The 12,863-nt window shown below is 42.4% G+C and overlaps 1 protein-coding gene and 1 long non-coding RNA gene across 2 annotated transcripts in view; one reads left to right on the top strand and one right to left on the bottom strand.

Annotated features, from left to right (window-relative positions):
• Nucleotides 1-12,516, bottom strand: part of LOC125947790 (uncharacterized) — a 54,592-nt gene extending 42,076 nt beyond the window's left edge. The window contains exon 1 of the long non-coding RNA XR_007468483.1: nucleotides 12,151-12,516. This is a non-coding gene — a long non-coding RNA (uncharacterized LOC125947790). The remainder of the gene's footprint in view (nucleotides 1-12,150) is intronic.
• LOC119461488 (procathepsin L) overlaps nucleotides 1-12,863 on the top strand; it is a 392,372-nt gene that overhangs the window by 268,520 nt on the left and 110,989 nt on the right. The gene's annotated exons all lie outside the window — the stretch shown is intronic.

The following is a 12,863-nucleotide window of genomic DNA, read 5'->3' as shown; positions in this document are numbered from 1 at the left end:
CGAAACGGCACCTAAATTCACATTGGCTGCGACGCCATGTCACGAGCGTGCATCGACGGAGCAGAGCGTCCGAAAGGGAACACCTGCTGCCGCAGTAGCGCGCCAGGTGTTGCGCAAGTGGACAGGGCATTGCCGCGGCCACGTCACCCTTGCTGCCAGAAGCCTGTTATCCTCGCGTTCCTTGTCCACGCAAGCTCTCGCCTGCCTTCAAACGGCACCTCGGTAAAGCCAAATCAAAACGCGCCAAGCGTCTCAACGCACTCGCTTGCCCGTGAGGAGTTCATAACTCGAAGGACCACTCAATTACATTCAATTGAACATTAATGCTTTCGCATTCACAACTCATATAAGAAGTGCTTAGTTGTCCTCAGATTCTTTTTTTTTAATTTTTTTGCCTGCCGCTCACTATGCAGTACACTTCTAAAGCGAAATGTCGCCAGGGCACCATGCCTTTTTCAATATGGCTCATATGCTGATATACTGAACTCCTAGTAACAGGGCAGCGAGGTACAAGGCTGCAGAAGCAATGCACTGCCAGTTCAGCTTCAGAAAATTCAGCTATAGTGCAGTCATTCTATCATGGTGTCCATCGTGCCCCATGGCACTTTTGAAGACGGTATTTATTATAGCTCTTTCCACCAGGCATCATGCCCATTCTTGTTGATTTAAGTTGACATGGCTGTTTAGGTCTGTCGCCTAGTGGCATCAAAGCCAAAGTGCCCACTTGAAAGCTACAAGGACATTGCCCTAGTCACATTTGTAATCATTAACCAGTCAAAAACAAAGAAACAAAAGTCTAGTTGATAGAAGCTGAGAATGGCTCAACACTCCAGTTCAACTGGTCGCTTTGCCTGTAATTTCAACGAAGCACTGCTCATGTCGGCACCACGGTCAATGCAAGAGGTGACCAGCAACAGTCTTCATTTAGTCTTTAGTACAACATATGCAACTAATTGTATTTACACGAACATGACTTAAGCATTAGGTCTCTGCAACACCAGTACATGGCCTTCATTCTCTGTATGCAGAAGTACGAAGTGGGAAGGAATTTGTACTCTGGATCCGCTCTTGGTAGTAATCGAGATGCCCAATATCCATTGCTAAGATGTCAGACCTTTTATGTACATGTAGAAGGTCATCAGGAAGCCAAGTTTTACGTCACTGTAAAAGAAGCAAGATGGAGCAAAGGAGAGAAAGCACATACCGCAGGCTCGGATGAACATACGGAGGCTTGCCATTATCACCACTGCGACAACTCTTATTGCAGATAATGGGAGCAGGGCCAAGGTAATGTAAACATTCTATCCCAATTCCTTTCTGACATTGTGTCAGTAGTCCAAGGGGCACTGCACCTACATTATCACCAGGCCAGTTGTGAGTGGCAGATAAAAAAAAAAACAGAATCTAGAGAACAGTGTGCTTACATTATATATTAGCCCAGGGTACTATAACCTGCTAATAGAAAGACAGGCTGTACACAGAGACACATTCATGTTTACTTTGATGCTTTATTTTCAAGGTGACACTATGTTACACTGAGCATATTCTAAACCGGTACATTTAGTTGCATTCTTTCTAAAACAATCTGCATTCACAAGGACAATCCATAGAGTACTCTGAACGACTATAGCAAGTGAAAGCAAGGATAAATGTTGCACGGTAAAACAGGTGTAAGAGCTGCCCAATCATGTAAAATGTTGAGACACTTCAAAACAGCTCTATAGTGCCATGCTTGTTTGCTTGCCAAGTAAACAGTAAAACAAAACAAAAAATAATAAAAAGCTCCTGCTCAATGATATGTCACACCACAATTCCTCACAACAAATGCCAAACAATGCAAAATTAACCATGTAAATGAACAACACCAGTGTTGCATATGCCCCCGAAAGCATAAACATGTAAATGAGAGATCATAAGAGAAAATTGCAAGATGCTGGTGTCTCAATAAGCAGGCTTCACAAAAAGCACCTGTGAGACTGCGGCACCAGAAACAACTTTTTCTATGAGCATGTGCGTAGGAATACCAACAGAAGATGCAAGATCTTTTAAATGTTTTCTGTCAGCTGATGATTAAGCATTCCAACAAGAAACTACTCATTGAAGAGCAGTCCATGAACTGCCATTTTTTGCAATATGTCATATCAGATAATGCTAGTTAAAAACATGTTTGTGAGTTTTCTGGTACCCTACATGTTTACACACATCTTTAGTTCTGCAGTTCTCACAATTTTTATTCAAATATCTTGCTTGCTTGTTCTTTTGTTTCAGAATGTCAGCATCTGAGCCAATGTTTGCATACTATGCAGAAAAAAAGCTTGGACTACAGAGTTTACCTATTAGGTGAGACTGAAGTATTGCCAAAAAAGAACATCTTTTTCAAAATATTGTAAGCAATAAACAGACACTACATATCAAAGTGCTAAACACCAAAAAATGTGCAGCACAATAATTCTGAGGACTTTAAATGCCGGCAAGTGGATACTGGCCCGACATATGGACGTTTTCAGTAGTGGCTGGTCAATGACCTGAGGTAGCTAGACATTTCCCCAACTTCCAAGGAACACGGATTATTTACACAGAACCAGCAGCAGCTGTGACAATGTTGCTGAACTGTTCAGCTTTGGACAAGCATTGCATGAACATATCCACACACTCTCCAAAGGTAAAGTATAACTTTTTCCTAAGTAATACCAGCAAAACAGAGGAAGTGATGAGTCCAGTCAAAGCAATACAGTGCTTGGAAGCAAGATAACTTCAGCATTTGCCTTTCAGTCAATTGAACAAATACGTAAATTACTCGTACGACCATCAAGAGCCAAAGTGTGCATGGTGACGGCAGAAAACAAATGTGTATACAATCGCACAACAACCAGCAGTGCTCCTGGTGACAGGGAAGACACTCTTCCTTGTTTAGTATAACCTCCAAATTGTGTTGTTTAAGGTTCAAACTGCAAGTGTCGAATGCAACTTATATGCTCCATCTCACTAATTCTTAGCAGTGAAGGGAAAGCTACGAGTCACAGCAGCCAACCAAAGAAGAGAGCCGGAAAAAAGGTGTCATCGCTCCCCGTGCAATGCCGACTGAATTGTACCTTCATGGAACAATCAGTAGAGCAAAATGGGTGAGCCCTCCTCCCTTCTCTAAAATGTACAGCCGCTCATGTCATCAGCGATTGGCTGACATGAGCTGTAGGCTTCAATGCACTGCATGCAATTGGCCAGACAGAGTATAGCGTTTGCACAGAACTTGTCGAGCAAATAATACATTTTCTTCACAAATCGAGGAAATCTGGTTGCTAAGCATTTAAAAGCCTGAAAAGAAGGGAAGCAGCTTTAGTACAACCACTACTTCATGGTCAGTTTACGACATACTTGCTCCAGTAATAAGCACAGGATGTGCCTCGCAGTCGTAACTGCTACACAACAGGCGCAAAGCCAAATACGCCATTACCAAACTGAAAGAATTAAGCAGCAAATTCACAGTGTGCCTTTCAATGTAGCTCGTATCAATGTCTCAGCTGTCTTGTGAAGGGTGTTTCACAGAATAAATCTATCTAGTGTGAGTACACGACCTTCACCGGTTCTGTTCAACAGTTCGTGATAAGTGGAGATAACTTATGATAAATGTTTCACGACTGCGAACAATGAACAGGCGTAAAGGCAACGAGAAAATTCACCGCATTGCCAAAGACCGTCACAAAGCTATCGTTCGACACAACCAAAATTGCTAACAGACAGCCACGCATGACTGACAGCTGTACACAGACAGAGAACAGCGTGACAAACAAACGAAAAGCAGTTTTCGCAATATAATACCCAAATGAAGCAATGCCCTTCATCACTAGTTCAATACAATGCCTTACGAAGCGTCATACCATTCAGTTGGCCAAGGGTACCAACAATGCAACACACACAACACACATACACAGAAAAACCAGCATATCAATAAGAAATCCAAACAAATTAAAGCGACAGACACCTTGGGTCAAGAGGGAGAGAGATAGTAACTTGCTTCTACTACAGCCATTCAAGCTGCTCACTATGAAAAGACGACAATGATCAGCTGAGGTAGCAGAAGACTTCGGCGCCATCACTGGACACACAACAGTTTTTAAATGCAGCTCATCGCTGGATTCTCTGCAGTTTATCTATTTACACTGTGTACACCTCCAAGATAATGTGAAACAGTATTTTTACACAAGCCAGGCCCGCAAAGGAGACGGGGGCACAGGTAGCTGGATACAATGTTTTTTTTTTTTTCTTGCCTTACGGCTGCATAGTGTATTTCCCAAGAAATGAGTAATTTGTCGGAGCATGACGCTGCCAGCACTGGAGCGTAAGATTCCGTGCCATGAGTATCACCCAGTCTTATAACACGCAGTGACAGGCAAAACAATTGAGGTCAGTGTATACTACCAGATGAAGGTCAATTTACAAGCATAAAGACCATCACAGTGCCAGTGCCTCTATGATTAAATAATAAAAAATAAGTAAAAGCGAGGACTAAGCAGGGTAGACAGTCATGCTGTACTAGCGGGCAACTTCTTTTGGCCAGGAAGACGAAGCTACTGGTCAGAATTTCCTGCAAATGATACTTGGCAACAAAAGTTTACAGGACACGAGATGCTTAACGGATGTGAATTGTGGCTCTGCTGTGGTATGACTGTTCTAATTTTTTTTAATCGCAGTATAGGGTGAAAAAACTACTAGAGATTGAAACTTCGAATTCACGGCTATGTGACAAGGCTTTTCGGGAATTGAGCCTCTTTGCGAATCGCGGGTCCCATAAACTTTTGTCACTGGCTGCACCCCAGGGATCCGAGTTTTCGTTCTGACAACTGTAAAGAAAAAGACGACCTTGAAGTTTGACATCCCAAAACTGCAAATCCCGGGTTCCATAAACTTTTCGGTCAAGAGGGGCATCATAATGGATGGGTCCCGATTGATTTTCACTTTCTCGTTTTCTATAATATGCAGCCAAAGCATGCTACATGAGTGTTCTTGCATTCTGCACCCATCTCACCGGTGCAAAAATGCATTCCTTTTTGATTTTTAGGAGCAGCCAGAAGTTGTATGGGGCCACCTCTGAATAGGGAGACTGAAGAACCACCCAAATTCTGTGCTGTGCCCAAAATGACAATCATACAACCAGCACGAACAGGGGCATTATTCTCTTCTGGTTGCCAGGTCTTTGAGCTCTACTCGCAAAATCTAGGGCACAACCTTTGCAGCTACGCGCTGCATACAAAAATCATACTTGAAATGAAATTCACAGCATCTTTGTTGCTATCTGCAGGTGGGCAATTTCTCTCTCACAGTTAACTGACATTCTCTCATTATCAAGGTTCGCAGTCCATCAACAATTGCATCATTACGACTTGCTGATGACCACCCACAGTGTGGCTCTCTCCACAGACGTGTGGCTATCCTTGATGCAGGTGTACCCCATTTTCATCTGTTTCATGCCCCTATCATTGTTGCCAAGGGGTGTTTGCATGTTGCGAATCACTTCTTATTGAGTATCACCAAACTTTGTACAGAACTTTGCACATAGTCTTTGTACAATTCACTGTCATTTTTGACCACTTATAATTGGAAGAAAACCAGATGACAGTACAGCACAACACCAGACAGTAGTGATGCCCATGCCACCTGCAGGCTATATACATCACAGACCCTCCTTCCACAATGCTGAATGTTACCAACCTGCACTCTGTAGTTTTCCCTAAAGTAAAGGATGCTTTTCAGACAGATCTCGTATGTATGCTGGTGGTGACATATTGTTGTAAATTTTACTGTTCCACCATATTGCTCAGACAGATACACTAAAACAGATTAAAGAAGGAAACATGCATTCCGGAACTACGGAGAGATTATGGACATCTCCTGTGGGATTTTAGCCGTCTTTTTAAACTTATTGAGCAACTGCCAGTTCCCTTTCGTCAGCAGTCATTTCCTTCAAGCTGTCAAAAAAAAGAATGTCCAGTGTCACTTGTATTTTATTTAGATTTACTCTACCTAACTGTTGTAACCACGGCAACAGCTGTCAGCACTCATGGAAATGGGCAACAATAAACAGGCAACAATGGCATGCGAATGGCAAGACTTGCCTGCTCTGCGAGCATGTTCATCTGGTACTGACTATGTCGGTACATGTCAGTAGGAGAATAAAATGGGTGAGGGAGGGTCTCTCAAATTCAAATTGAAAGCAACTTTCTTTGTACGCATTGAAATTTCTCTACTCGCCGTAGTGTCTCAGTAGCTATGCTGTTCTGCCTCCGAGAACAAAGTCATGTGTTGGACTCCCAATGCCTGTGGCTGCATTCCAAAGGGGGGCGGAATGCAAAAAAAAATGTTTGAGTAGAACTTAGATTTAGGCGTGGATTAAGAGAACTGCAGGTGGTCACAAATTCCACAGCTGTCTTCTGTGACACCACACACAGACAAACTATAGATTTGGGATGTAAAACAACAGCAATTATTAAACTTCTGTGTTGAATGAATGCGATCATGTGAGCCTATTTCGGTGACTCTCAGAGATTTGGAAAGCCCCTTTAAGAATTTCTGCTTCACTTTACCATCTAGGATATGCTAACACTCTCAAAAGTCAACGAGTCCCTGACACATTCATGGTTCAGTGTCGCAGCTTTAGAGGCTACAAGGAGGCAGGACACCCATGACAAACAAAAGCGTGCCCTCAAATACAAGCCAAAATAAATGCACCACAACTCGCCTTTCAAACAGGCATGCTGCAATCTGCAAGCCATGGAACACTTGCCTTTAGAGAAGTACACACTCTGCACATTACACAAAATGAAGAGATCAAACACAGTGAGAAACCCTGTTTCCATGTAAGCTTATGATAATTGCAGGTTGAAGCATTGCTTGATAAGTATCTTTAACATGCACCTGTGCACAACCTCACAAAAAAAAAGGGGGTTATGCAAAAATCCCTTTTGCATGGCACAATCTCAAATCGCACAATCACAAATCTTTATGCATGTGCCACTTTATAAAGCGCAGCTAGACAAAGGTCAACCAACACCATTAAAGATTAATTCGACGGCCTACGCATACTCCCTTCCACAAAGAGAAAGACAATTAAGCCAGCCAAGCTTTATCAACTCCACATTACGAATACCGTAACAGTTATGAAAAAGAAAATGTTCAATATGAGCAGTTGCCTTCACCGGCATACAAACAAAAAAGTCACAACTCAAAACTATACCACATAACAAGGTCATTAATGGATGCACATCTTGACCAGCCTTTAATGTCCAAATACAAAGGTATGGACACGGACAACGAAATTACCATTTGATTACGAGAATAAAGCTGCACCTCTACAAACTTCACAATTAAGTCTGTAAGACTATAACAGCGGCAACAGCCTCACTGCTCGCTTGACGTTTAGACCCTTTGGATTTGCTTTCGCAAACCGGTCTTATCATTGGTAGCCCAGAGGCACAAAGAAAATAACAACGCTGATTGCTTGGAGCTCTGCAATGATCATCATGGCGACTACCCCATTAGCTGAATGCTTCAGTATTTTTACATTACAGTGCCACAGAGTTAGAAAACACCTGTATAAAGCAAGTAGTGTCGAATCACAGACCGATGAAGATGGTTTCACCATGACAAAGCACTCGGATTACAATCACGCAGCTGACTCCGGTTCATTCAACTCCAACAAAACCTTCAAATCATCTAATGTTTAAAGGGACAGTAAAGAGCAACACTAAGTACGTTTATGCTGGTGAATTCTTTCTCGAAAACCCTATTCGAGTTTGCTTGGCATCTGGTTATTAGTAGAGAAAAAGGAAGGAAAGGTTTCAGTTTTTCGCATAAGCCCTTTGCGTGTCATATGTCCAATCATGAAAATTTTTACTTGCGATAACGAGTTTCACTTCGTGTTTGCACTGGTTAGTGTAATCTTGACTGAAGCCTCTCGTGCGTCATGTCTAAGCACAACCATACAAAGAAACAGATACTGAAGCCTGAGAAAGAACAGGGGAAATTAATTTCTACGTCTGATTTAAATGTAGAAACAATACAAAAAAGGGAGATGAAAGTGGATGAAAAGATAACGTGCAGCAGGTGGGAGCCAAACCCATATAATCCGGATTATGTGTGCGGTGCTTTACAAATTAGCTACCACAATGCCATCCTTCCATCGACTTTCTTGAGTATTCGTGTATATGTACAAGCTTAACTCAGGGATTTTTTACCTAGCACCACTCGCAGCCAAGGCCTGTGGGTGTGATGTAATCACATACACTCAAAAGAAATATGGAAGAAGGTGCAACCGAGTGCATGCTAGGTGATGTCACTATACCACACTGCACAAACACGAAGCCTTCACCAGGATGCATAGTATCTGCACTTACTCATTTAAGGTGGACCTGAAAACGGTAACAGATGAGCTAGGAAGACCTGAACTTACCAACACGAGTCCTTTCAGTGTCAGAGTTTTATGTGAAGAGCCTTTAATCTTTGTACCGAAATGATAAAACTCACTAAATTGAGTTACTGGTTCCTTTAGAATGCAATGGAATCTTTGTTTGTCTATAAACTATTAATTAACTTCAAGTACACACTGTCCAAATCTGATGACATTGTGAGAAACTAGCCAGGGAATATCCCGAGCCTATTTTTCAATTTTGTATCTTTTCTTTAAAGAGACACCGCTCACGGCGAGACCGACGTTCCTGGTATTCCAGAAGTATATTTGCCAATCCAGTTTGACTGGGTGTTCGCCTTTACTGTCCCTTTAAATTAAAGGAAGTGTAGAAGTCTTCTGGGACTTTTGAGGCATGGTCAAATAAAAATGCATTTGACTTATGTCAACTAAACAAGTGCTGAATTTAATAAAAATGAACTGCACAGTTCACTTCGTGGCATAAATTGCTGCCACACACTGTCACAATTTCGATAGTCAAAACCCAATTTGACTCACAAAAGTATAACTGATGGTGCATGGCGCCAATCATCAGCCTGTGCAGCCCATAGCTCATGTCGTACAGGTGCAGTAGCTTCCTACTGGCATCGATAAATCTCAACAAGTTCAGTGGAGACTGTGTTCAACGACCATAGCTAATGCTAGAGCAACAGTGGTTTAAGATTGCATTGATCCAGCAAGCTTACTCATAACGTAAAGACGGCATTTGTGCCTACATGGGCACAGAAACTAAACATATAAGATGTGCCAATTCATTCCTAAACCGAGACTGGTTCAGACAAAATTGTACAAGGTTGCGCCCACATGACAGCTGGCTACAGCTAGCACATGCACGCATTACTGTAACACAACAAAGTGAACATAGCGCTTATACTAAAAAATTAGCACTTTCAGCTGTAGTCATTTCAATAGCAGCACAACAAACTAAAGCGAGTGCGAAGTGATCGCACATTGAACCGCAAATGCAACGCTTTTCAAATCATGCAACACTTTTTAGACGTTAGCCGAGACCCATTTGAGCAATTTTTGAAGAAAGAAACTGAGAGTGATACTGTTGATGAGTCATTGAACTCTGACTGTAAAAGCTATGTGGGGTGTAAAGCTATGTGCTTTAAAGAAGAAGCAAATCACACATAAAATATGATGAAACGTAGGACAGCAGACACAATACTGCACTGGCCATCCGAAACTTTGTTCTATCTTCTGTGCTGTTCATTCCCTCTTTAGTACGCACCAACTAGGCCACTTCAGTGCTCCTTCAACATGCATTACCTCCTCACATAAGTCACTCGGGCTCTAAAAGCGGCTGGACGACTATTGTCAGCCTAAAACAATAAATCCGAACTGATATCAGAGCAGACAAAACCTCAATGGGGTGAAAAAGGAAAGAACAAGAAACAAAGGGGAGGGGGAGGTATTAGAAAAGTGAGAGAAAATAGCTGTATGTCTTGCAACCTTCTTCAGGTACATGAAAAACGAATATTGAGGCTGTAGCACTCAAATAGAGCATTAACATGTGCACATGCGGGCATGTGACACAACACATGCATCAACCATTGCTTCGTGCACCTTTGTTCTTTTCCAGACCAATGCTCATGGAAGCCCAGCACACCTCACTGGAAGCGCTTTCACACAGTGCAGCTGCAAATGTCCTCTACCCAATCAACACTTTCCACTGCTACAGAGTTTTGTTAGCATATTGTTCTAACTTGTCTGTGTACATATCACTGCTTACTACACAACACTGGGGATGGAGGTGGGTACAGCTGCGACTGTGGCAGCATCTGGTTTTGTAAAGTTTCACTAGGGCATGCGAAACTATTACAACTAATGGCATCTTTAGATGGTCGCTGTGGTCCCCCAAATCTGAGCAGATCGATTCTGGAGGCAGTCTGCGTCCAAGTGGTAGATATTTTGTGCCAAGTGAACAACTGCTTTTTGGAGCAGTGAGAGGAAAGGAAGCGAAAGCTAAGGGGGACGTGGCCAGCTAGCGTCGCCGTAGGCTGCGTTTAGATGTGAAACAGTGCGGTAATGGCAGCCTACGTGGATGAATGAATGAATGAATTTGGGGGTTTTACGTGCCAAAATTACGATCTGATTATGAAGCACGCCATAGTGGGGGACTCCAGATTAATTTGAACCACCAGGGGACTTTTAATGTGCCCCCAATGCACGGGGACACAGGCATTTTTGCCAGGATTTGATCCCACGACCTCGTGCTTAGCAGCGCAACACCACAGTCAGTAAGCCACCGCAGCGGGTCATACGTGGATGATAATCGTTGCCGTGAATGGAGCGAGTGTCCCCCTTCGCAGGTGCAACCACAGGTATGGGTGGGGTCAAGTGACTGGAAACAGACCGAATTTCTTGGTTGCTTTGACGGCGATGCTGGGAGCGCTTCTCGGCATTTAAATTAGGAGTTGAGCAATTGGAAAGGACCATACAAATGTAGCCAGAGCACCCCTTTTCGACCTTTAGGAGTGCTTTAGAGTGCTTGAAAACAATAATCTGAAGATGCCATCAGTACAAAGGCATTGGTGGTAACAAATCTTCATACACGTATACTGGCTGCACATTTTCCAACACGAAAACATTTGTAATGTGTTTTGTTTGAACACACCATCCCAAACTGTCACCATCAGCACTGCTGCTTTCACCTGCACCACCAGTATTCTGTAAATAAAAATATGTATACTGACAAGCTAAAACTCTCTAATGACGCCGCATGCTCAAAGATGTTCTCAGGACAACGAAGGATCTCAAAAAGAAAACATGTGCACCTTGAGACATAGGATGCAAAGATGTTTTCCTAGGAGCATGCACTTTTCATGCCATTTCGCTATCACCAAAGCATACATACTAGCTCAACTTCTTGCGCCATTTGGCCTCTTCGTGCTTAGAAAACAGCATAACCATTGCATGTGTGTAAGAATGTGCAGGTGGCTTTTGTCTCGTAGTTACAGTTATGGACTTTAGACCAACCCATATTGAAAATAAAATACTTTATAATCAATAGGAACGTGTCTGATGGTGTTACAGAGCCAGTTTCTACTTAGTGTGCCACAAATCTACTCGTTATAAAGACAAAACAAATGTAGCCAACCTGCATGTATTAAAGCTCCCAAGGAACCATAGATTGTTGTCTGAATTGCCTGATGACTGAATTATTCAAGTTGAATGAAAACCAAGCAGGACTAAATGTTTTTATACAAATAGACATGTCAGTGCAAATCAATTTTATGCCTTCTTCTGCACAACTCTTAATGAATTATGGAAAGGATTAATTATCATCATCATAGAGTTTAATGTCCGAAAACTTTGCAGTTGGTAGTGGAGGGCTCTGGATTTGTTTGGACCCCCGGGGATTCTTTAATGTGTTCCCAAAGTGCAGTACACAAGTGCTCTTGCATTCCGCTACCATCAGAATGCGGCCGCTGTGGCCAGGAGTTGAACCCAGCACCAATTCATGCAGAATGCCATAGCCACTGGATCACCGCTACTTTGTGAAATCAGGCCGACACAGAACTTACGAATACTTTATGAAAAAAGGAGTGATTAGAGGAAATCTCACTGAATGCCTCATCCAGAACATCAGGACTACTAACACGATCCAGGGCGTAGTGCAATTTTGCAGTAGTTCCTGTAAGCCCAACAGCCTGAATATCGACCGCTGGCACACTGACTATTCACACCTTATGAACGCACTCTCATCACATCTTTTTGGGTCCCCATATTCTTTTGCAGTTGTTCAAAATATTTGAATGAATAAAATGCCTTCTTCAAATAAAGCTGTATCGAACTGCATTGAAGATGAAGAAGGTCTGACTAAGGGTTCAAATAAGTTTTAATTATCAGGAACTTTGAATTATTTCAGTTTGAACTACCACAAATTGATTGTACACGTATGTCAATGGATCTTTTGACACAGTTTGTAAAGGAACATTAACACTAAAAAAAATACAGCGTTGCAACACAGGCTTAATGGCTATGACATTTTGCCACTGGTTTAATTCCTAACCATAGTAGCTGCATTCTGATGGTGAAAGAGCACAAAACTGTTAATGTATTTAGATTTTAGAAAGCAAAAATTATGAGGTTTTACGTGCCAAACCACAATCTGATTATGAGGCATGCCGTAGTGGGGGACTCCGGAAATTTGGACCACCTGGGGTTCTTTAACGTGCACCTAAATCTTAAGTACACAGGTGTTCTCGCATTTTGCCCCCATCGAAATGCGGCCGCCGTGGCCGGGATTCAATCCCGCAACCTCGTGCTCAGCAGCCTATAGATATTGAAAAACATTAATGATGCCAATGTGGTCAGAATTATCATGATACCTAATGCTCCTTGAAAGAAACAATTTGTTACCAAGTAGCCTGTTAGATTAGTATATTGTGGCTGTTAT

The sequence above is a fragment of the Dermacentor silvarum genome, chromosome 8 (genome assembly GCF_013339745.2).
Source record: "Dermacentor silvarum isolate Dsil-2018 chromosome 8, BIME_Dsil_1.4, whole genome shotgun sequence".
NCBI lineage: Eukaryota > Metazoa > Arthropoda > Arachnida > Ixodida > Ixodidae > Dermacentor > Dermacentor silvarum.
The sequence above is the reverse complement of the archived record's forward strand: the minus strand, read 5'-3'. Positions and strand labels throughout refer to the sequence as shown.